This window comes from Eupeodes corollae, chromosome 3, assembly GCF_945859685.1.
Source record: "Eupeodes corollae chromosome 3, idEupCoro1.1, whole genome shotgun sequence".
In the NCBI taxonomy this organism is placed as follows: domain Eukaryota; kingdom Metazoa; phylum Arthropoda; class Insecta; order Diptera; family Syrphidae; genus Eupeodes; species Eupeodes corollae.
The window spans coordinates 60828477-60853437 of record NC_079149.1 but is presented as its reverse complement, the minus strand read 5'-3'; the positions used below and the strand labels follow the sequence as shown (position 1 = coordinate 60853437).

Here is a 24961-nt window from a genome sequence, read left to right as displayed (position 1 = left end):
TGCTTCATCGTTTTGCTCGTACCGCGCCTGTAAGTGAAAGTGTTGCCGAATACCCGAATGCGTCGATTCCTTGTCGTTCTCATGAATAAGGCTTACGGCACATTATGGCGTATTTTGCATTTGGATCTACACATACATCCATATAAAGTCCAGTTCGCACAACAACTGTTGACCCTTCACAACGTGCGTCGTTGATACGTCGAATGGTTGATTTATCGAACAAAATTTTCTTCAGCGACGAAGCAAAATTCTTACTCGGTGACTATGTTACTAAACAATATCTTAGTATTTAGGGTAACGAAAATGCGCAAGTAATATAAGAGAGGCAATTACATCCACAAAAAGTCACTGTTTTGTCCGCTCTTTGGTCCGGAGGTGTGATTGGACCTTGCTTCTTCGAAAACGACGATGTCAATTCGGAGCGTTATGATCATATGATAACCTTTGCTTTCTATTGAAGAACACGACTTGGCTATTATGTGGGTTCAACAAGACGGAGCCACGCGCCACACAACACGAGCAAATATACCCTTATTGCAAGACACATTTTTTGGCCGCGAAATTTCTAGTCGTCGCAATAACAACTGGTTATCGAGATCATGCGATTTTACAGCGTTAAGTAATAGATCGTGTTTATGGAGATAAATCTTTAACTCTTGACCACTAAAAAAACAACATTCATCAAATTGTGGCTAAGATACCGCCCAATATGTGTCAAGAAGTGGTCGAAAATTGCCTCAAAAGAATCGATGCTTGATACAATTCGCGTTTTGGTCTTTTAAGTTGTTCAGTATTTCAGTTTGAACATTGGGCCGTGTGAAGCATTCCACATTCGTTCAGTGTGAAGAAAAAAGAAATCGTTAAACTTAATTTATTTATTGCAATTTATGAATTCGCAAACGATTCCAAAATATATTTTGTTAATCTTTTCTTGAGGCCCTTATTTTATTAAAAAGTTACCTATTTAATACAACAACCCTTAACCCGTTTTCAAAATAATAAAAATAAAAGTTTGGTATAAAGTTTGGAAAGTGATTAAAAAAAAACAATTAGCAACTTTTCGAATAATCAATGTTACTGTCTTAATTTGACACGAATATATTCCACGAACCAACTTTTTTCATGACCATAAATTAATTCAAAAATACTACAATGTCCCAAATGTGGTCTGATAAAAAACGTACTAAACACCGCGTTATCTTTGGCTTCAACGCTCGTCCATAATGACACTCCCTATGTAATCTCGATTGATAAAGCCAATTTGCTGGCCGCACAGTTTTCTGTTAATTCGATGCTACCGAAGAGTGTCATAAGTACTTCAGTTATTGAGAGCGTAAACTATTTTATGGGACGAATCTTCTTTCGAACTCGTGGAGTTGCCCGATACTATCTGGCCAGGATAGTATTGCCCCCATTGTTCTGGAGAGGTGTTCTTCAACGCTTGCAAAACCACTTGGGAAACTTTTCCAACTTTATGACTCTACAAGTCTCTTTCCGATTGGATAAAAAACAGCATTTGTCCAGCCTGTCAACTAAAAAGACGAATCCTCCCCCCTTTAAATATCGTCCAATAGCACTAACGTTCCTGCTTTCCAAGATCATGGAAACGCTGATTAATTATCAGCTTAAGAAATAACGAAATCTTCTTAATGACCGATAGTTTATCGCACCGAACAGTGGAATAAATCTTTACATCGGTTTGGAGAAAGTAAGATTATTGCACTTGATATTTCAAAGATATTTGATAGATCTTGGCAACAAGCTCTCTTATCGAAAATGCGTGCTTTTGGTATTGACGAATTTCTTCTTTTCGAAAATACAAGTTGTATTGGATGGTTTCAAATCTAAAAAAAGGATGCTGGGATTCGACCCACACTAATGACTTTCCATCCCGTCTGTCGATTTGCCTTGCCTTTTTTTTTTTAATTTAAAAGTAACCAATAATATTTTGGATATGATGAAATAGTTTGATATCAAAATCTTTTTTTGTGAACCAGATTTTTAATCGTTTGGATGAATGAGAAATTTTTTGAAGTAAACATTTTCTATTATTCCCGAGATATCGAGAACCGAACAACAATTTTTAATAATTTTGCGTACTATTTTTAGTAGATTTCATTTTTTTATGAAAAAACTAACTATTAAATTTTTATAAGAAAACTACTGAATGTTGAAAAGAATAGTTTCTGTGAAATAAAAAAGATTGAAGACAATATTTTTTATTTTTTGGGTTTTTTAGGTTTTTATTTTTTGTAAAAAAAAATGTCAATTCGATTTTTCTGAAAATTTTATGAGTGTTGACAACAATATTTTTTCAAAATAAAAGTAGTTGGAAGCCATAATCTCAACGCTATGAAAAGATATTTGAGTCGAAAAGCAATTTTACCAACTTTGAGCAAGTTTTTCTTAGGTTTTCATTTTTTTATAAAAAAAACTGTCAATTAAATCATTGTTTATTTGTAAAATTTTCGAGGTGCCAAATATTTGTGTTCAGTTTTTTTGATTTATAAAAAAACCGTTAATTTAATTTTTTCTCCAAAAATATATATTTATTTCGTATCACGTTACGGTACATAATATAAAATTTAATTGAAGTCTCTAGCGTTATTGGTTCTTGAGATATTCAGGGTTAACCAAAATGTTTACCCTTTTTTAAACTGCCATAGTAAAAGAACCAGCCACGAAATTAATTTCTGCATTTTTCTGCATTATTATCTGTGTAACAAAATTTATTTGAAGTCGATATCTGTTCTGCTTCTTTAGTAATACTTACCACTTACTTAGGTCCTATGACCTGTTAAGTCCGTTTGGAACTCCTTAAAGGGCATAGGCCCTACGCGCCATCGTGTACGGTTTCCGGAGATGTGTTTCAGCTCCCTCCAACTCTTACCTAGTGACGCTGATTCCGCCTCGACTGTCCTGCGCCATGTGCTTCTCGGTCGTCCAATCCATTTCTATTTACGTCTTGGTATTATAGATTCTATAGGTTCCTGACCTGCCCTTGAAGGACCTCATTTAAAATAGGTTTTGGCCAGAAAATTCTTAGGATGTTACTATTACATCTATTCACGAATGTTTGCAGCTTTTTTTTTTTTTGGCTGAAGTAACCTTCCAAGCGCTGCACCCATAAAGAAGCAAAGAAGAAGTTGATAGAGTTATTTCTCCAAATGTTTGTCGATGTGGCAGATGACGTCTTGTTCGGCTCCACCTTCGATGGAAACGATGCTTCCAAAGTATTGAAAGCTATCCACTTTTTCCACCGGTTTTTGAGAAAATATTTATTTGAGAGGATGGTCGAATTAATTTTCAAATCCACAACTTCTGCTTCTCTCCCCACACTTGTTGTCATTTGATAGAGATCCATGATCCTATGAGAGAGTAAGCAAACATCGTCCGCATAATCCAATTGCTTTAAATAGGATCTTAAAGTCCAATGGATCCTGCCGATATCTGACATAGCTGAGCTAAGTACATCGCTTATCACCAACAAAAACATAATTGGCGACAGAATACAGCCATTTCTGACTCCGCTTCGGATTTCAAAATCATCTGACAACGTACCATCGTTAAGAACGTGACACTTGGATCCATCATATGCTGCTTTAATAATAGCAATTAGTTATTCTAAAGCTAACCAGATATAATCCCTGTTAACGCTTTCAAAGGCCTTCTCGAAGTCGATGAACAGCAGGTGTAGTGGTGATCGATATTCAACGCACTGTTCAATAATGATCCGCAGGGTGTAAATATAATCAATAAAGGAGGATTCATAGCGGAATCCTGCTTGTTCGGCTTCGAGTGAAGCAAGGTGTGCTCCGATGCGTTCCAGTACAACTTTTGCTTCTATTTTGGCAACGGCAGTTAGAATGAAAATTCCTCACCAGTTTTCGCACTTTGTAAGATCTCCTACTTTTGGGAGCTTGGCGATAATTCCCTTCATCCACTCATGGAGGAAGCTTTCAGTCGTCCACTCTTTTTTTATGAGTGGATGAAGCAGTTCGCTGGTTGACGTTCCCGCTGCTTGTAAAAGCTCTGCGGGAATTGCATACCGCTTTGTTGTTCTTAAGTGCTTTAATTGAGGCAACGATCTCATCTTTACTTGGAGGTGCGGTGCGGATTCGGAGATTAGCTTCTTTAGTAATGGACGACGAAATAAACCTCTGGAACGTACAGACGTACGAACCTACGTACACACGCACGCACAGGCATCTTTCTAAAATGCCAAAATGTTCAATTCGACAAATTGGACCCATTACAAAAACTTCCTATGGGAAGTCAATTAAAGTCGTTGTAAATGAACCATGAGTTATATTCGAACTAAAACAAAATTTACACAAAACTCTTTCGATTCAACCGATAGAATGATTTTTGTTAAAATGCAATTTATTTCTGTGTAATTTTGATTGAATAAAAAGTGTCTCTTTATCCTTATTTATAAAAACATATCTCAACACCATCAAACTAAAATTTACCTTATCCCATCTCATATACCTACAGGGATCTTTTTTATAACCGCACATTAAGGGAATTATTTTTTCCAACAAATAATAAGATCCCAACAAGTTGAAGGTGTCTTTTTGCACTAAACCAATTCCAAAGAAAACTTCTTAGAAATGTTTTTTTTTTTTGTAAACCTTTTATAATTTTTTTGTTTAGGTTTTTTTGTTTTGTCTTTACTTATTGTTCAAGGTAATCGCTGTCGATTGAATCCTCTTTTCCTTTTGAAAACAGGCCGAGAGTGAAAAAGTTATTTTTACAAGGAAGACAATAAGAAATGTCGAAAACAAAATTGCTTTTTTTTTAGAATTTGCTTCTCCCACTGCATCCTGAGATTTTTATCTATAATAAAAGGTTGGTTTTATGTTACACTTTCTTTTTTTCTTTAAACTTTGAGATTTGCTATTGTGCAACTTGTAGAATACAATATAGCTAATTAACATGATAATTTTATTTTTCTTCTTTAAATTAGATAAAGTTTTAGCATAAGAAAATTTAATTATAAAAAGGGTATCATAAATTCAGGAAATGAATAATTAAGTAAGAAAATTAATTCATAAAAAATATCCAAAATAAAAAATATAAAAAAGAATTTAAGATAAAAAGTTGATAATCTTGACTAATTTATTTGAAGGCAAATAGAAAAACCTGCGATCCAAGGGATTGATTATCCCCTTTCTTTAAAAAATGCTCCATAAATTCGCTCTTTTATGACTAAATGATGGCATTTTTCAAATTTCTTTTCTTTTTTTTTTAGTGTGGGTGTTATTTTGCATAGAACAGGTGATACAAATTTAAAAAATAATGTTCTTAGGGTCACACGTATTTGTTTTTAAAGTTGAACCGTGTGTGCCTTAAGTTATGAGATAATATTAATACATAAAATTGGATATTGCTTTTTTTTGCATTTATGGTTTAAATATATTAAATCAGTGTGTTGTACGGAATTTTCCAATAAAAGGAATATTGTTTTGAAAAAAATCAATGCATATTTTTGTTATTGTTTAGATGATGATATGCCATTTACAATAGAAAACGCTATGATTGCAAAACTTTTTCCCATTTATTCCCAATGCTCACAATTACATCTAAATGTCCTCGATAATTTTAAGAATTACATCTTTAAAGCCTTAAATGTTAATTGTTTTGAACTGGTCTTATCTTTCACTTTCATTCAGGGAAATTGTCACCATTTTTGTAGTGGATTTAAACAATTTCAATGCGTATTTGAAGCAAGTATGTATTTAATTTAAATAATTTTTGAGTTCCTACCTGTATAATGGTAAAAGACAACAGCTTTAAAAGTGTTTAAAAAGCGGGCTATTCAATAATGACATTTCTAACTTTTATATTTTTCTCCAGGTTGGGGGTTGTGCCGTCGGGATGACTTCCTGGTCACGTAAAAACATCATAGATGCGAAGCACCAACAAGCGGATGGATTATTGTTGACAACTTATGCGAAAGAATTAAGACAACGAAATTTGGATATGCAAGTGGAAAAGTAACGTCCAAAAAACAGAATGATAAACTGCTACCAAGAAAGCCAACAGCTCTTATTTGGATGCGGCTTTGTTATTGGAGCCAGACTTGGGCAAGAAGTCTTGAGCTATAGGTGCATCAACGAGCCCCCCTTGACCATCCGCATCAAAGCTAAATACGGCAACATTAGCCTGATATGCGCGCACGCCCCCACAGAGGAGTAGGATGGCAACACCAAAGATATGTTCTTCGAGCTCTTAGACAAAACGTGTGAGCAGTGTCCTAGTTACGAAATACAAATTGTCCTGGGCGATTTCAATACCAGGCTAGCGAGGGAAGACATCTTTGGTGGAATAATCGGGAAAGACAGCCTGCACGACAACACTTCCGACAACGGATTCCGGCTCATAAATTTTGCTGCGGGCCGCAACATCATGGTAGCCAGTATGCGTTTCCAAACCTCAACATCCACAAAGGAACTTGGAGTTATCCAGATCAATCTACCGTCGACCAGATTGACCATATTGCTTCCAGCATCATGGATGTTCAAACTTTCCGAGGAGCTAACATCGACTCGGACCACTACCTCGTCGTAGCCAAGGGAGCACTTCGAGTTTCCAGACCCAAGGCAAAACAGGAAGATGTTTGGAGAAGATACCAAATCAAACGGCTGCCATCGCAAGAGATCGCCAAATCCTTTTCAGCCCGAGTTACAAGTACCAACACAATGTTTCGAAAAACAGTGGCAACAATGCCAAGATGCAATCAGAGAAGCCGCCTCTGATGTGCTGGGTTTCAAGAAACCACCAACAAGGAAACCCTGGTTTGATGAGGAATGTCGGCATTGAAATGGAGCCAAACAATAGGCCCGCAAAGAGGAGCTCCATAAAAGGACGAGAGCTGCTTATGAGCTCAATGAGCAGAAGAGCTCTTTAAAGCAGCTGGAGATAAGAGGGTTAGGAACATGCACCAACTTATCTGTAAGATATGGTCGGAGAAAAACATGCCCGATGAATGGAACCTCAGTATTGTTTGCCCAATCCTGAAGAGAGGAGACCCTCTAAACTGCACAAATTATAGAGGAATCAGTTTACTTAACATCGCCTACAAAATCTTCTCTGCCGTAGTATGTGAACTTTTAAAGCCCATCGTCAACAACCTGATATGTCCTTATCTGTGTGGTTTAAGAACAGGAAAGACCACAGTCGATCAAATATTCACATTACGGCTGATCCTGGAAAGAGCCCAAGAACACCAAATCGACACCCACCATTTTTTCATCGATTTCAAGGCCGCATATGACAGCATCTACAGGGACGAGCTGTATAGAACCATGTCTAGTTTTGGCATCCCTGCCAAACTCGTCCGTTTGTGCAGGATGACCATGGAGAATTCACGCTGCTCCATAAAGGTTGGAAACAACTTAACAGAACCTTTTGATGTCAAAAAAGGCTTTAGACAAGGTGATGCGCTGTCATGCGATTTTTTTAACATCGTGCTTGAAAGAATAGTGCAGAGATCACACGTCAACACTATCTTTCAAAAGTCTGTCCAATTACTGGCATATGCTGATGACATTGACATAATCGGAAGAACTCAGCGTGATGTCAATAAGGGGGCTTTTGTGAGTATTTAGGCAGAGGCGGTAAAAATGGGTTTAACGGTTAATGAGGGCAAAATAAAATACATGCAGTCGTCAAGAAAGGATCTACAACACCGACGCGATGTCGTGGTAAAACGTCACCATCGACGGACGTAAATTTGATATAGTTAAGGACTTCGTCTACCTTGGCTCCGCTATAAACGCAGAAAACAACACCAGCGCTGAGATGAAACGCGGAATAACTCTTGCTAACCGCTGCGCTGTTTCTTTGGGCTAAGAAAGCAATTGAGTTGAAAAGTCCCCTCTCGAAGGACCAAAGTGTTGCTATATAAGACCCTTATCATCCCCGTCCTTCTATACGGTGCAGAAGGATGGACTATGACAAAAGCAGATGAAAGCACTTTAGGTCGTTTCGAGAGAAAAGTTCTTCGTGTGATCTACGGTCCCGTATGCATCGAAGGCGAGTGGAGGATAAGATGGAACGACGAGGCTGTACAGCGACGTAGACTTAGCCAGAAGGGTAAAAGTCCAACGACTAAGATGGCTGGGTCACGTAGAGCACTTGGAAACCAATGCTCCGGCCCGGAAAGTCTTCGAATCCACATCTACAGGATAGCACAGTAGAGGAATACCGCGAATCAGGTGGCGCGCACAAGTGGAAAGTGACCTTACCCAACTTTGAGCGCGAAACTGGAGACATCTAGCTAGGGACCGAGCTAATTGGAGAAGTTTGTTCGGTGAGGCCCTAGTTCACACAGGACTGTAGCGCTATTTTAAGTTAGTTAATAATTAACTTTTATATTTGTTCAATAAGAGTTTTGACTGCTTATGAATATTAAAACTGAAAATCCACTAAGTTCAAATTAAATGTTTGGTATAAGGCTGATAAATACATACAAATATATATTTTTAAAGGACACAATAAGTCAAAGTTCTTAATAGTATATACATAATATACACAAGTATTAAATCAAAAAAGAACTTGTTAATCTTTCTGGTTTCGGTTTCCGTCGACTTGAACGAATTTCATTGCCACGCGATGTCTAATGCCATAAATATTTTCCTCCTTATTCTACTTTCTAACGTAAAGAATTGGTTTATAGTAGATGATGTAATGCTCGCAACACAAAAACAAAAAGAAAGCATTTCGTTCGAGTGGGGTGTTTCTTGACGCCTTTTCATATCACTTCATTAATTAACTTCTTATACTTATGTTTTCTTGAATTCACAATCTGAATGATTTTAATTTTAGTCACGTTATTGTTTTGACATCATGTTTTCTTGAAAAAGTATACAAATATGTTTCAAGATGTCAAGACGTTAAATATACTTGTAGATAATAACTTTAATCATAATTCTTTCCCTCAAGAAAAACGCAAATTTAATTTTGTAAAATTTCAGAAGCATTTAAATGTTTTCACGTTCAATTTACAAGACTTGAACTTGTCAATAAGATTGTATCTATGATTAGTCATAATTGTATAAACTCAAAAAGGAAGTGATAATCCAAGAACTTTTAGAACTCAACTTCTCACTTGGAACTTTAAAGTAAGAAAAAGTTCAATATATGTTTTATGCACCTTAAAGCTCCCTAAGAGACTTGAAAAATCATATTCCTGTCTTGTCATCAGTTGTTGACATGACAAAATGAAAATCCAAGGGATATCACTTTCTTTCCTTTTAAAAATGTACAAAATCACTTATTCTATTTTTGTAGTTTGATGTTTTCTGAAGTCTCATGATATAAACATAGCCTTAAGCACAGCAGTACAAAATTCTTCATTACTTATCTGGTTTAAAAATCTAAAATATCATTTCGGTCGTTTCATAAAATTAATTAAGAATGAAAATTTTTTTTTTCAAGCCCCATGGCAGGATAATATTTAGATTTTCAAAATGAAAACAGAAATAAAAAATAATTGTATGTTTTAGTATTTGCGTTCATTTCTAAAAACATTTTTCGGGAGATTTGTAAATAAAGCTTTATTTTAATGCGATATCTACCTTTAAAATAACTTTTATTTCTAGTGAACTATTGTCCATGCATGTTGAAATTAAATTTGAGGTTTTGTTTAGACTCGAGTAACTATTTCAATAAAATAAAATTATAAATTAAAGGAATAAATTAAAAAATTTACGCATAACAAAAATTATAATGATACGACGTGATTTTACTTTATTGTATCCCCTAATCTGTTAAGACTTGTCATACCAGCACGCATGGCTTTATCAACAAGCAGGAGGTTACTACCAATATCGGAGCAGGAATTTTGAGTTTGTTTTTTAACAATATAATTATCATAAACTTCCAAGTCCACAGGTTTTATTGGTTACAAAGTCCAGACCTACGGCATCAGGATTCAGACGATCTTCTTTGGTTAACTTGATTATATCATCATAAGTTCATTTACTTTGCTTGAACATCGTCGTAATAAGGTCTTTTGTCTGACCCTATTTTAACGGCGTATGCTCTAGTGAAATGCCAGTTGCATTCCTCCACTTAAACAGTTCAACCGTAATACTCGCACTTCTAGGAATGCTCATCAGTATACCCTCGAACCCAACTTCGGCCGTACTGTCAAATATAGAGATTCGTTCTTTAGCCGTACTACGCGAATGTGGAATGCCTTTCCTAGTCATTGCAATATTCAGGTATTCAAAACCAATGTACCGACATCTCCTTTTAAACCCTCTCTCTTTTTCCTAGTACTCACACTGTGCATAATAATGGTAGTAATATCCCCTTGAGCGTGTTTATTATAAAAAAAAAACGTGTTCGTAAACAACACCAGCATAACACAAATTGGACTACTCCATTTCATCTAAGGAATTAAGAGCTACACCACTGCACGCTGGGGCTAAACGTTCCATGTTCCGCCTCTTGGCACGTCGCATGCCAATTATTCCTTCTTTAGCCAAAGCGTCCATGGGGTCGATTCTCTTTTGGTTGATTACAACAAATGTCTTGTTGGAGCCGTCGTTGCAAAGCTTCTTCTTTGATGATCTTCTTCACACTCTGATAATTGAATTCACGTTCTGCAACACAAACTTCTCACGCTCTTTTGCGGTCTTGTAGAAGTATCTAGACGTTCTCCAAACGTTTTGCCAAGTCAGGATGTCTAGTGCCGTGATCTTTAAAAACTCCACGAATCAGACTAGTGTCAGTGGAAGAGTCTTATGTCGCATTTCCATTAATTCAACCATATACAAGTCTATTGGCTTCTCTTCTTGACGAATGGCTAATAATGCATCCCCACAAACTTCAGTGAGCAAATCAGCCAAACTTTATTGAACTTTGGTTTACAAACTTGTCCTTGCTACATGAACTAGATTTTTCTTGTTCACCCCAATGGGTATCTTCACGGACTCAAGGACTTCCAGAGGCTTGATTTTAGCCTTCTCTACAACGATATCAGCCTGCTTCAGGAGCTCACCGATAAGGAGAACAGTGCAAGTTGGTCCAGCACCAGTGGATTCATCTTAAGCTGTATTTACAAAATCAATCATCGAAGTGGTTGGATGTTGAATTTGCATCTCGTGGAGAAGCACATTTCCATCCTTGGCAATTTTAATATCGCCAGCGCCAGAAACCATAATTTCATGGTTCCCTTTGTTCCTAAATTAGTTCTCATGACATCCTGAAGTCCATTTGCGGCCGGTATATCTATAGCCAATGCTTGAGCTGCACGGGCAAATTCGGCTTTTGGATTTAAAAAACTGATTGATGCCATTTTTTTTTTATTAAATTGATCTTTTATAAACGCAGCAACCAACGTCGAAGGAAAGTTTAATTACAACCAGACGAAAAATGGGGCCAACAAAAAGAAAAAGTTAAGCCGACGAAAACGCCAAAAATGACGACTGTGTTAAACTCATTGAGAAAATTGTTCCTATAATTACTTTACGTTAGTCTAATGAATTGGATTGAATAAAACAATATGATCAGTTACTACCAGGCTGGCTTCCATTCAAACCTTTCAAAATCTTGGGGGAAGTACTGCGGCCAAGCGATTTATTGATATAAAGAAATGTATATATGTTTTGTTGACCTGAAAACTGCACCAGGCTTTCATTGATCTACAAGCTTTCAGTAATAGAGTCTATCAACCAAGATTGCTCAAAAAAAATCTGGATACTAATTCAAATGTCATGGAGGCGTTCTTCAAGGCTGTGTTTTAAGTCATTTGTTATTTTTCTAAAATATTAATTATGTTGAAAATACTCTATAGCTTCAAATCAATAAGCTAAAAAGGAGTCTTGTTGTTGGAATCTCAAAATAGATACCTCGAAGCCTTAAATTATGGTTATTGTATCATGCCACAGATCTATTGGTTATCGTTGCAACTGGACTCTTGGCGATGATTTAATTGAAGTTGTAGATGAATTAAAATATCTTGGTTTTTTGATAACATTAACTTAAATGTTTCTGCTTATGCCGAAGAAAAACTCAACGTCACTAAAGTTGCTTTAAACAGCATGTTCCTTAGTAAACAAAAGTTCAAAGATATTTTTTCAGACGAGCCTAATAACACCCTTAAATATGCCATGTAATCGGAGTGTGTCTTACCTTCCATTTAAAAAAAAACTTCAAAGCTAATTCAAATTACATTATCGATTAGACCTAAACCTTCGGAAACGAATTCTTAAGATAAGTTTTGATAGTAAAAAGATAAAACTGGTATGACCTACTTGTTTTAATTGAGTTTCAGATCACATTACGAACCGATGCTATCGAAGAATTAAAAATGACTTTATATCACTGCATATTTCGCATGGACCAGAGGTTATAAATATAAGAATTGAAGAGAAAGAGTTTCTCTTTCAGTGTCAAAGAGTGTTTATCGACAGTAAAGTCTTACCCTAGGTTAGCTTCAAAAAACAGCTTGATTTTAATAGTCAGAATTGAAATACTAGAATTGAATTATAGACCTTGATTTGATTTAAATCCGTCGTTGAAAATCGTTTCAAGGTCAATAGAGTTGAAATAAAAGATTTTTGGAAAGATGTCTGTTCGTGCGTCTGTACATACGTTCGTACGTTCGTGACGTTTTTTTTGTCGTAAATAGCTCAAGAACCAGAATAGATATCGACTTCAAATAAATTTTGAAGATGCAGAAAGGGCTCTTAAGAAAATTGCGTATGTGTTTTATTTTACCATAGTAGTTTTAAAAAAAGGTGAACATTTTGGTTAAAACTAAATACCTTACGAACCAAAAACCCAAGAGATTAAAAACTTTTAAAATAAAAAAATGAGGAAAACAAATTTGTCACCTCTAAAATTTTACGAATACAAAATGATTTTAATACTTAAACAATTTTGTGCAAAAATAAATAACGTTTTCAACATCTGGTAAAATTTTGAGAAAAATCGAATTAACAGTTTTGTTTACAAAAAAATAAAAACCTATACAAAAAAATTTATAATAATAATTTATGGTACAATATAATTTTCGACTCAAAGATCTTGTCAAAGATTTAAGATATTGGCTGCAAACTCCTTTTTTCGTTTAAAAAATATTGTGTCAGCATTCAGTAAAATTTTGAGAAAAATCCAAAACACAGTTTTTTTTAACAAAAAATAAAAACTTAAAAGAAAATTTAACAAAAGTTGATTTTCAACTCAAATATCTTTTCAAAACTTTGAAATATAGGCCTTAAACCACTTTATCTTTTAAAAAATATTGTTATCAACATTTAGTAAAATTTTAATAAAAATATAAACAACAGTTTTCTTACAAAAAAAAAACAAAAAAAAATTAATAAAAGTTGGTGAAAATTGATTTTCGACTCAAATATCTTTCCAAAACTTTGAGATATTAGCTTTTAACTACTTTTATATTTTAAAAAATATTGTTGTCAGCATTCAGTCAAATTTTCAGAAAAATCTAATGTGCTGTTTTTTGTACAAAACATACAAATTTTACAAAAAAAATGTTCAAAAATTAGAAATATTGTCTTCAAACTTTTTATTTCGCAGAAAATATTGTTTTTGATGTTCAGTAGTTTTTGTATATAAATATAACATTTCGTTTTTTTTATAAAAAATAAAATCTGCAAAAAAAAGTATGCACATTTTTGAAAAATTGCTGTTCGATTCTTGATAACTCTCAATTTAATTTCATTCATGCAATTTGTACAAATTTAAGAAATGCTACTAAAATTTTTAAACATTTGTTTTCGACTAAAAATCTATGTAACAAAACCAGATTTTCAAAGTTAATTATTTCTTTATATAAAAAATATTGTTGGTAATTTTAAAATGTTTCTTTGTATAAAAACTTCCAAACACTGATTTATTTTCTGTTTTGACTAAACTTACAGTCACAGTTGTTTATTTTAGATTTTCTTGTTAGATAATTTATAAAAGAAAATATTTTATTTAATTAGAGCTAGTTTGTTAAATCTCTCTTTTTCGTTGTATTTTTATTTTAAATTGTATTTCCTTTTCGGCAGACGGCATGTTGTTCCTCAAAATGTGTTATTGTAAAATACGAATTAAAAAATTAACAAAAAATTGAATTGAATAAATAACTTTTAAGCTTCCCTAAAATTTAACTTTAATTTAAAGTAAATAAATGAATCATGTATATAATTTCAGTCAACAAGTTTCTTATGCCAGCTTTTTAATAAAGGCTGTGGCAAAAGCAATTATTAAATTTGCACAATTAGTTAGGTTATCTGAGTTACTGTTTTCCAAAAACCGTTTAAGTTGTTATGAAAAACTGAAACAATTTACTATTCAAATAATATTTGAAAACTCCACACAATCTACACATCATATGTTAACATTTTGATATTTTCATGAAATAATAATCAAATTAAAAATGGCGGTCGCATATCCCTGATCTTTTATACGTGTATATACCTTAATCAAATCATAAATTTTCATTCTATATTTTTATTTTTCCCAACTGCCTTTCAATTTGGCTTGTGGTCACTCATCATGGTTTTTATAGTGTTGTTGGTTATTTATTATTCGCAATCCAAATAGCTTAATTTATTATTTATATTGTATTTGTTTCAGTTTACTGACCATGACCGAAATTTATGAACCTACCAACATTCTACCTATCACACAAAAAACAGTTAAGGAACGGCGCTCACAAAACATCAGAGTAGAGTATAACGGTACATAACTACCATAAATAGCCGTAAGACAACTGCACAAATCCTGGAAGGATTTTTTGTGAGACTCTGTGGCGTATACGCAACCTTTGTATTGTGTTTTACTATTTTGATATAACCGCTCCATGATATGAAATGGATTTTATTATACTATTAATTTATGTTTTTTGGAGAAATTGTGGCATGTCCATCAACAACCCAATCTAATTATCTTATAATAGCGTTATTGGGTTTTTTCTTTTTTCACTGTCTTTATATTGTTGGGTGAAATAAAAATGGCTTTTCGGTTTTACTATTTGTATGAATTTTTGTTGCTTTGGTTGAAAAAGCATTAAATATAGTTCTAGGAAAGTTAATATTAAATGATTAAATATTGACAGTAAATGAGGTATGTTATTAGATTCCTTAAATTGTATGGGATAGGGAATTATTTATAAGCATTAATAAAAGCAAACGCAAACAAAATAGGAGAACTTATCTAAATGAAAAATAAAATTCTTTTGGAGCTATACAAAGCAACTGTTGTTGAAAATCACATAAATTTGAATTTATTGCTTCAGTAAAGCACATTAAAACAATAAGTTTCCCCTAAAAATAAAAAAATGTCAGGTTGCAACTAACTTTATATCTTTTTTTCTCATGAAAATACAGCTTTTTCTTTGTGGAAAAATGGTACCAAATGAATCATTTGGGATATTCTCTGACAGCTGTTATGATAAAAATGTTCATATTTTGGACAATATACGAAACAAAAAATGTTCATGGGTGTTATGAGTGAAATTGTTCTTTGGAAATTGCATCAAGTGAATTAGTAAAGACTAATAAAAAAATATTTATATGCCAAAATTGAACCCGTCTTTTGATAAGACAGTGGGCGCTAAGTTGCACACTAAATAATTTTAAGCTACATACAAATACTTTTTAAATGCACATAATTTTAAAAACACCAAACATTCCTTGCTCTTCTTGAAGTTCAGCTCAAAAATCAATGTTAAATTGTTTGCTCGTGTAATCCAAGCAGCATTGTGGTTGCAATTCTTTTTGATGTCCGCACAAGCCTTTCGAAAATTATCTCATTAGGTCACCAAGTCAATAGAATGATGCCTCAACCACATTTCATAAGTGGCTCTTTGCGTGTGTCATTTACTCCCCCATTAACTTTATCACTGGATGGAAAAATTGCGCACGCACAACTAAACAAAGCTCCTTGCTCGTTTTTATTCATCTGCCACATGATTAGATCCATGTTGTCATTTCATTTATCAAATACCAGTGCCTAGAATTGGAGAGATCAACGTCGTCGTTGGTTTTTACCCCCACATCCAATGCTTTATCCCTATGCGGTATGCGTCGGCAAGGACAACTCCAATGTTACTCCTTCGTCGTCCTTCCTATGATAATCCTTATTTTGTGTTTGAGTGGCGTGTTTATAAACATAGAAAAGCTATTTTCGTATTAACTGTGAGAAATGTGTAGAATTTTTGTTGAGCCTATGGCTAAAGTGTTATAGTGTGTGAATGGATTTTGTTTCTTTTGTTAGATATATGCATAGGGTGTCAGTATTTATTCTAAGTAGATTATCTGTTAAAAATAAATAATCAAATTAAAGGATTAAAAATCGTTTCAAATGTTGATAACTACCTCGAAATCTATGTGAGAATTAACATAAATAAAGTTGAACGCAACAATTCTCATAAAACTAATATTTAAGGATTTCAACACAAATAGGGTAAACAGTTAAGTTTAAAAAATTTAATAAAGACGCCAATATTAAATTTTAAATTACAAAATTATTTTGTGGAGGAGAATTATGTAAACAAATTTTTTTAAACATCCCTACTTGTCAAAATGTTAAATTAATTAATTCTTCTAGAACGAAATATAGAATCACCCTCTAAAAGAATATACATTTTGTAGGTCAATGTGCAATTTTACCCATTTTTGTTTGTTTTCTCTATGATGCCATAAAGCTATAAAAGTACCTCTGAGCATGAACTTGTCTTTGTAAAGTTAAGAAGAGATTCTCGTATTTAGCCCACATGTACTGCCCTACTCTTTTTTCTGATTTTGTTACTAATATAATAATATGTTATGTTATTTAATAGCTGCCTACTTATAATAGTTAACTTTTAGCATATTGCTGCTTAAACTCTTTTGAAGCCTTAAAATTTGATCATAATGAAAAAAGTTTTGAGTGTGGTAGTTTAAATCTATTACTCATATATTTTGAGTAATTTTAAGAGACCAATATGAGCTTTACTTTTCTTGGCACTATGCATAATATTTCGTTGTTATAGTTTCTCCTGTGAAAAGTTTAAAGTGTCCTTATGTCCAACTATATTTTAAGGAATTATTTTATATTTTGGTATAAGGTTGGACATTTTACTTTATTTTTTTTTGAATATGAAAAATAGGTACGAGTATAAAACAAATTGATTTCAATTTTGCATTCGTACCTTACATCACGGTGACCATGAATGTGAAAAAGTGGGTGCCAGATTTTATATATCTCTCTGAAGGTACATCGACTCTAACGTATTTTGTGATATGAATGAACAAATTAAAAGAAATGTATTATTACATTTTTTAAAAGCAGTATGAACTTATGTACTCTTGTTATATTTAATAGGTAATAATAGATAATACAAGCTTTCATTTTTATATGATAACGTTGAGTTTTTAAGAAATTAATATAATCTCATTTCACTTTTTTTTTTTATAAACTCAAAGGGATATATTACCCTTATTATGTAGAAACAGTGTGAGCACTAGGAAAGGGAGAGAGGGGTTGAAAGGAGATGTCGGTGCACATTGGTTTTGAATTCCTGAATATTGCAATAGCTGGGAAAGACAGAGTGTGGTAAGGCATTCCACATTCGCATAGTACGGCTAAAGAACGAATCTCTGTACTCGACAGTACGACCGAAGATGGGCTCGAGGGTATATTGATGAGCATTACTAGAATCCCGAGTATTACGGTTGTACTGTTTAAGGGGAGGCAAGCAGCTGGCTATTTATCTAGAGCATTAACCATTAAAATAACGGTAAAACAGGGTGAGACCAGAAACATTTCGACGATGTTCAAGTGACGTAAATGATCTTATGATGGTAATATCACCAATCAATCTAAATGCTCTACGTTCAATACTATCCAAGAGGCTTAAGTAAGTTGCAAGAGCACCAGCCCAGATATGGGAGTTATACTCAAGCTTTGGACGTATATAAGTCTTGTAAATAACAGCCAAATCAGAGGGGGAGAAAAACTTCTTGCCTCGCCTTAGAAAACCCAAACATCTTGCGACATTTTTGGCGACATCGCGTATGTGATCGTTCCACAAAAGGTGGTTGGTGATACACACACAAAGAATATCGAGATGTTCAGTTTCCTCGATGCAAGTGCCATTTATGGATAATGGCAGTGGGGGTATATTTCGCTTTAACGATACAAGACAGCATTGGCTTTTCGAAGCATTAAATTCAACGCAGTTTCTTATTCCACATTATACAAATTTATATTATACAAATTATACAAAAGCTAAGAGTACTTTCGTCAGCGAAACAATGTATTGCATTAGATGTTGCAGACAGGAGATCATTAAAAAAAATGAGAAAGAGTGTTATAGATAGAACAGAGCCGTGGGGCACACCAGCATTTATTTTGTGTTGTCATCATTAACTCGATCAAGTACAGGCGGGGTCATAACATTCACTGGCAGCGTTGAATTGGCAGCGAACTGCCCAGCAAAGAGTTTTGGTTTCCCTAATGAGCTAACAAATGGAGTGTCATTCACAACGAGCGTAGGAACCGAGGAAGAGGAAGAATTCCTCATATTTTTTACAAATAACCAAAAATTTGTTTATTTGTAAATATGGGGGCCATGGTCAACAAAAAAAGAGGCTGGATTGCGACCCCACTGATAATTTCACATCATGTCTGCGGATTTGTCTTGTTTTAAAGTTTGTAGGTTTTCGTGTTGTGTTAAAAAAATTGTCAGTAAAAGTATTCTTAAAAACTTCAAAATGACCAACAATATCTAATGAAATAGTTTTATTTTAAAAATCTATTTTCGTTTAACAGATTTTTAGTGGAAAACAAATTTTTACTAATTTTAGAAGCATTTCTTAAATTTTTACAAATTACATGAATGAAATTAATTTGAGAGATATCGTGAACCGAACATTTATTTTTTCCAAATTTTCGTACTACTTCTTGTAGATTTTATTTTTGTATGAAAAAACGGACCTTAGAATTTTTATAAAAAAAGTACTGAATATCGAAAACAATATTTTTGGAGATAAAAAAAGTTTCAAGCCAATATTTTTAATTTTTTAAAAGCTATTTTAGTACTAATTTTTAGTATTGTTTTTTGTTAGGTGTTTATGTTCTGTAAACAAACTGTCAATTCGATTTTTCTCAAAATTTTTCATAGATAAAACAAAAAAAAATTTCCAAAACCATAGTTCCTATATGTCGCAAGTAAAAATCTCATAATTTTGTAACTGCCCCAATGATTTAATTACTTCATTTTTTATAGACACGTGATCGTAAGTGTTTGGTAAATTCTTTTCCAGGAGTTGGAATTTTACTTATAGTTCTGGTAATTGAAATTTAGTAAACTATTGCAACACGATTTTAAATGACACAACTAACACTTTATTGGTCTATGCCTGTTTCAAAATTTCGAACTCAATCGCTAGACTTTTTATTTATGGTCTTTATTTTATTCATTTTACTTGAAAAATACGATCTTTATAGGAACTTTTAAGTAAGTATTTTTATTTATTTAAAATTTGATCTTGCGTTCAGTTAGAGTTTAGCTAACCACGACCTTATTTCGCTAAAAAAAGGATTATTGTCAATATCAGCTCAGATATATTTTTTTAACATCAAGTTGTTCTTAAACTTACCTTGAAACTAATATGTAGGTATTTTGTATTTAATTTTGAAGGATCTAAATTATTTTTTTTATAACAGATTCTATTTAGTTTTACGATAAATAAAAAAAACTGACCTGACGAAATTGTGTTAAGAATCTAATTTAAATATTTCTACTATAACACCAAAACGGTACGAGCAACTCCAAACAAAGTTTAATACCTTAAAGCAAACTGTCCAATAAAATTGCCACCTTTCTAAATTTGGGACTTTACGAAGAAGGTAATTTTAAAATTGCTTTCACGAAATTACGCAGTTTCAGAGGTTCCGAAGTGGACATATTATTATATACCTTAGTCCTTAGAGACTAGGCCACTGTTCATAAATAATTTATTATATTCCATTTTATGTACTTAACACTGATTTCCAATTTTTGTTTGAAAAACAACAAAAAAGTAAAACCCAGAAAGTGTCACAGATTCTTAAAACTTTTCTTGGATGTATTTTCTATATCTAGGTATATACTAAGTAGCATCAATGAAAAAAGAAGAAAAGCAAGTTGGCCATCATTTCTAATTAAGTTCGTTAGCAGAGGATACGCTCAGGAAATGTTATCAGTACTGTCAACAACAACGTTCCTTCAACAAATGTCTCTCTTTTTATAATCCTTGACAACAACAGCACAACAGACAAATATCCTATTTCATCAAGTCACATTCACTTTTAAACTCACTTAGCTGAAGTGACATTTTTATTTCGCATTATTCCACTTTGTTATAAAGGAGATGAAAAAAAAAGTAGGTGATTGGCGTTAATAGTCCTTAAAATAAGTTAACATTTTTCATATATGTAGCTCACTACAGACATATATTCATACATTATATGTGCAAACATCCGTTAGAAAGTCATATATGTATGAAGTCTTCAACGAAAACGTGCGTTGCGTACACTACGCTACCATTATTTGCTATAGTAAGGATTTGCAATTTCGTATTTATATTCCGTCACTTTAGGCAGATGAGTTTCCTGTGAGTCAAAATAGTCGCACGCATGTGAATGACAAAAGGAGGGGTTTGTAATAACAGACAATGGAAAATATGCATGCGTGATGACGATGAGTAATTTATTCCCATTTATGTGTAAAGCTTAAGGAAGCAAAAAGGTTTATTATGGGATTTGCAGTAAAGCTGAAAATATTTTGCCATTTTCGCAGGGGAGGAGCGAGAAGAATGCGCTGTTTTGATAAATTATATTTGAATTTGATTCATGAGGATGGTTCGTAAAATATGAATGGCATGAAGAATTTGGTTAAGATAAACGTTTTGAGGCCTTTAAGAGGCTAGACCGAGATGGTATAAATAGGCAGTATTTTATGGACACGCGAAATATATTTTGCATTGAATTTAAGCGAATTATGTTCAATCTATGTTGTTAAAAAAAAGGATTGGGTGACATTGTAATTCAAATTTAAATATCTCAGAAAATATTTAAGATCACCAGCAATTTTGTGACTCAATAAATACTTCGAACAGAGAAAAAAACTTAAAAATGCCTTTTTTAGGAGATCTAAGGAATTTTGTCAATGAAATTATTTTAGCAATTCTTTAAGAACTAAAAAGGTCGGCCTTTTTAAAGTTTATGTTCTTACATCTTTCGATAGATTCTTAATTTTTATTCTAAAGCGTTTTGTTCAGTTCTATATGTAAGGAGTAAAAAGGTCACTTTTGATTTTTTTTTTCAATACTTACTTCAAAAGTGCTATAACCTAAGGAATCCAAAATAAAGTATATTTCATATTTTTCGGCATAAAAACGTCTCATTTTTGGATCCAGCACATGCGACCATAGAATTCTTATGAATCAATAATAGCGTTTACTTATACAAAACGTATCATGGAACTTTTAGTTCAATATAATGTTATGAGTGGTTTGTTAACATTTAAGTATTTGAAAACCCTTATTAAAAATAAAAACCACTATAAACAAACTTCAAACATGAAAAAGGTATTCAAAGTTGACTTATATTGTTATTGTTACTTTTAGGTGTGTGATGCAAAACAGTATATTTATTTTAGATATTTGTATATGGTATTTTTTACAAGGAGTGTTCTTTTAAGAAGCAGATGCTGACAACAAATAATATAATAATAACGTTATTGACAAAATATTTTTGACTTTTTTTAATTCAATAACTTTTTTTTTTAATGAATTGTTAGCGTGATGTAAAAATATGTGCCTTATGTTCGGAAGGAAGATAACATCTCTGCATATGAAGGTAGAAACATTTTGAATAGTTTAACAATGGAAAGACGCACTTATATTAGTACAAATTTCTACAGAAGTGTTGATTTCTGTTATTTTACATTAAGTTGATTCGTTTGTTTTTCAAACAAAAGTTTAATACAGAATAAACTTAGCGTAAAAGATTCTATGTGACAAATCTTTTTTCGCACTCGTACAGTTGTTAGAGTAGTAAAAGATATTGACATACACAAATCTGCTGATCCGGATATTATCCCTGCTATTTTTCTAAAGAAAGTTTCATTGACGCTGGCAAAACTACTGCTTGGGATAGAAAACAGATGTCCAGCCTTTCCCTAAAAAAGAAGAACCTTCCTCGCTTTCATACTTTAGTTCAATCGCACTAACGTCTCATCTTCTCAAGGTCACTGAAACGCTGGTGCTGATGAATTAAAAAACATCTTGAAGAAGGAAAACTTCTTAATGACCGACGCATGGTATGGCTTTCGGAGTAATTCTTTATCTTACTAAACAGTGGAACAAATTTTTACATCGTTCGAAGATAATTGCACTTGATATTTTATAGGCATTTAATGGAGTTTGGCATCAAGCCCTTTTATCGAAAATGCGTGCTTTTGGTACGAATGAATCTCTTCTTTGTTTTATTTTGCTTTGGGTTGAAATCCGATATCAACAAAATGAACTCTGGTGCGCCTCTGGGCTCCGTTTTGTCTCCAACACATTTCCCCATTTTTATAAATTATATTTTGTCTCAAACTTGTAACCCAGCTTTTCATATTCGTTTTTAGATTCTCATCCTTGTTCTTTGGATGGCAGCCTATGATAGTCTTAATAAATTCTATTCTATACAGCATTGTTCTATGGGGAATCAAAAACTTTTTAATATTAAATGCTTCAAAAACTCAATGCTGTATACTGTCGCAAAAGCGTAACCCTCTCCCATCGCCACTATCCTTGGGTGGTACTTGCAGTTCTAGGTATGTGCATCACAAACCACTTGTTATTTAGTGATCATGTATTCGATATCCCCAAAAATGCTGGTAAGTGTTTAGGTTTTCTCCGGTGATGTCTTAATTAACAAGGCTTTTGTTCGTCCAAAACTCGAATTTTATTCTTATATTTTTGATGGTGCTCCAATTACATATTTGAGTTTTTAAAAAGAATTGAAAAAAGAGCTTTGCAATTTCAATTTATAGGCGATCATTCTATTACTGATACACTTGCATGTTGTTTAATCGATATTTTCACAAACAATGCTCTGATGAAATAGCCAATCTTCTAGAAATGCTCATTAGTTTTACCTTGAGCCCGATTTTGGACGTAATATTATGTACAGAGTTTATTTTTTTAGTTGCACTACAAGAATGTGGAACGCTTTTATCAGGCCCAATATTTTCCGCTCATTTCAATGTGCAGACATTCAAAACCAATGTGCATCGGTATCTCCTTTTATAACCTATCCTCCTTTCCTAATTGCTACCACTGTGTTCAATAATTAGAAGGGTATTCATAACCCCTTGAGTGCGCACCTATTATATTCAGAAAGAGAATATAATTATGTAAACTAGGGTAATTGAATTTGATTTCTAGTCTCTTCGAAGTGGTAAAGGCAGCTTAAGTTTAATTGCATTATTATCTTACTAACAACTAACACATGCACTTATGATAAGCCTCCGATCGTAGTTTAAAGCTTGCTATAAGATAACTAGTTTCTAAAATTCTGAAGTGTAAAAGTTAAAGTTGATAAAGGTAAGTTATGGCTGATGATGCACTTCCGGATAATTATTTGCAGGGTGCTATAGTTGATTCGTGTGGAATTGTTTTAGACTAGTGAATGCATTTATATACTTAAATTTTAACGCAAAATGCATTACATATAATTTAGGGATGTCAAGATTTGACACTGTAAGAATTGTTTCTATAGGATTACGGAAAAGACTGTTCAGCAAATAATCCCCAAACTCTAGAAAAATTAAAAGCCAACATTCTTCGAAATATGGAAGGGCACAAATTGTTTACAAATTCCTCAAACCAAATGCATATTCCAATTCATTCTCAGGCAGCCATTTGAATGACATATTGTCTTATTTTTACACTTAATGAAGAACAAAAAACTTTATATCAAATACAATTGTCATACAAAATTTAGCTATGTATAAGTCCAAGGTTGGAATCGGCTAAGGTGATAGTTGACTATCATTTTTTTGATAATCAAATTGACTATCATTTTCATTGCGTTTGTGTAAGATTTTTTAACTCAATTCAATTCGATTGAACAATTTCAGATTAAAATTGTCCAAATTCATTGTTGCATTGGTGAAATTTTAAACTGATTCTTATAAAAAAATCTTACTTTTCTTGCTACTATCACCTTACGTAGATCAAATTCGATCGTTTTGATTGTCATTTATCAATAATTACCTTAGCCCATTCCACCCCAGGTTAGAGTCAAAATTCTAGATGAGTTACTACACAATAATCAGTAGAATAAGTCAAAATTCTATATGATCAAAATAAGAATTCATGGCGTATTTCACAATTTTGTAAAAGCGATGATAAACAAAGACCGTTTTGATAATTTAAAAAAGTACTGACTGCTTTTAAAACACTGAATTTTTAAGTCCTTATGAAATTGATATTGTGTGTGTTTGTGAAACGTGGTTCTCTCATGATAGTTTTTGTAACATGAATGGTTGTCGTAGAGGCGGGGGTGTTGCACTCTTTACCCGCAGAGGTATAAACTGAAAAATAATACGCAAGTCTTCACCAGGTAGTGAAGTTGAATACTTATTCATTGAGATTATGTGTAATAATAATAAAGTATTGCTGGGATCGGTATATCGTCCAAATCGAAATATTGAACTTACACCGATGTTTTCAATATTAGACGAGTTAACCTTTGCGTCTCCGTTCATAATTGTTGCGAGAGATTTCAACCATGATGTGCTAAGGAGCTCGGAACTTGTGGATAGAATGGGCTCATTGAATGTATTTCCTGTAAATATGGCTCTTCCAACACATTTCACCAGACACGGTAGTACTTTACTTGATATGTGTTTTGTAAGCCACACTGAGAAGGTTCGTCTTTACGACCAACTGTCTGCATCATGCTTCTCTTA

At 33.2% G+C, this 24961-nt stretch overlaps 1 pseudogene; it reads right to left on the bottom strand.

Moving 5' to 3' along the window:
- Window positions 1-10337: 10337 nt before the first annotated feature.
- LOC129950500 (T-complex protein 1 subunit zeta-like) lies at window positions 10338-11311 on the bottom strand (annotated as a pseudogene).
- Window positions 11312-24961: the final 13650 nt, after the last annotated feature.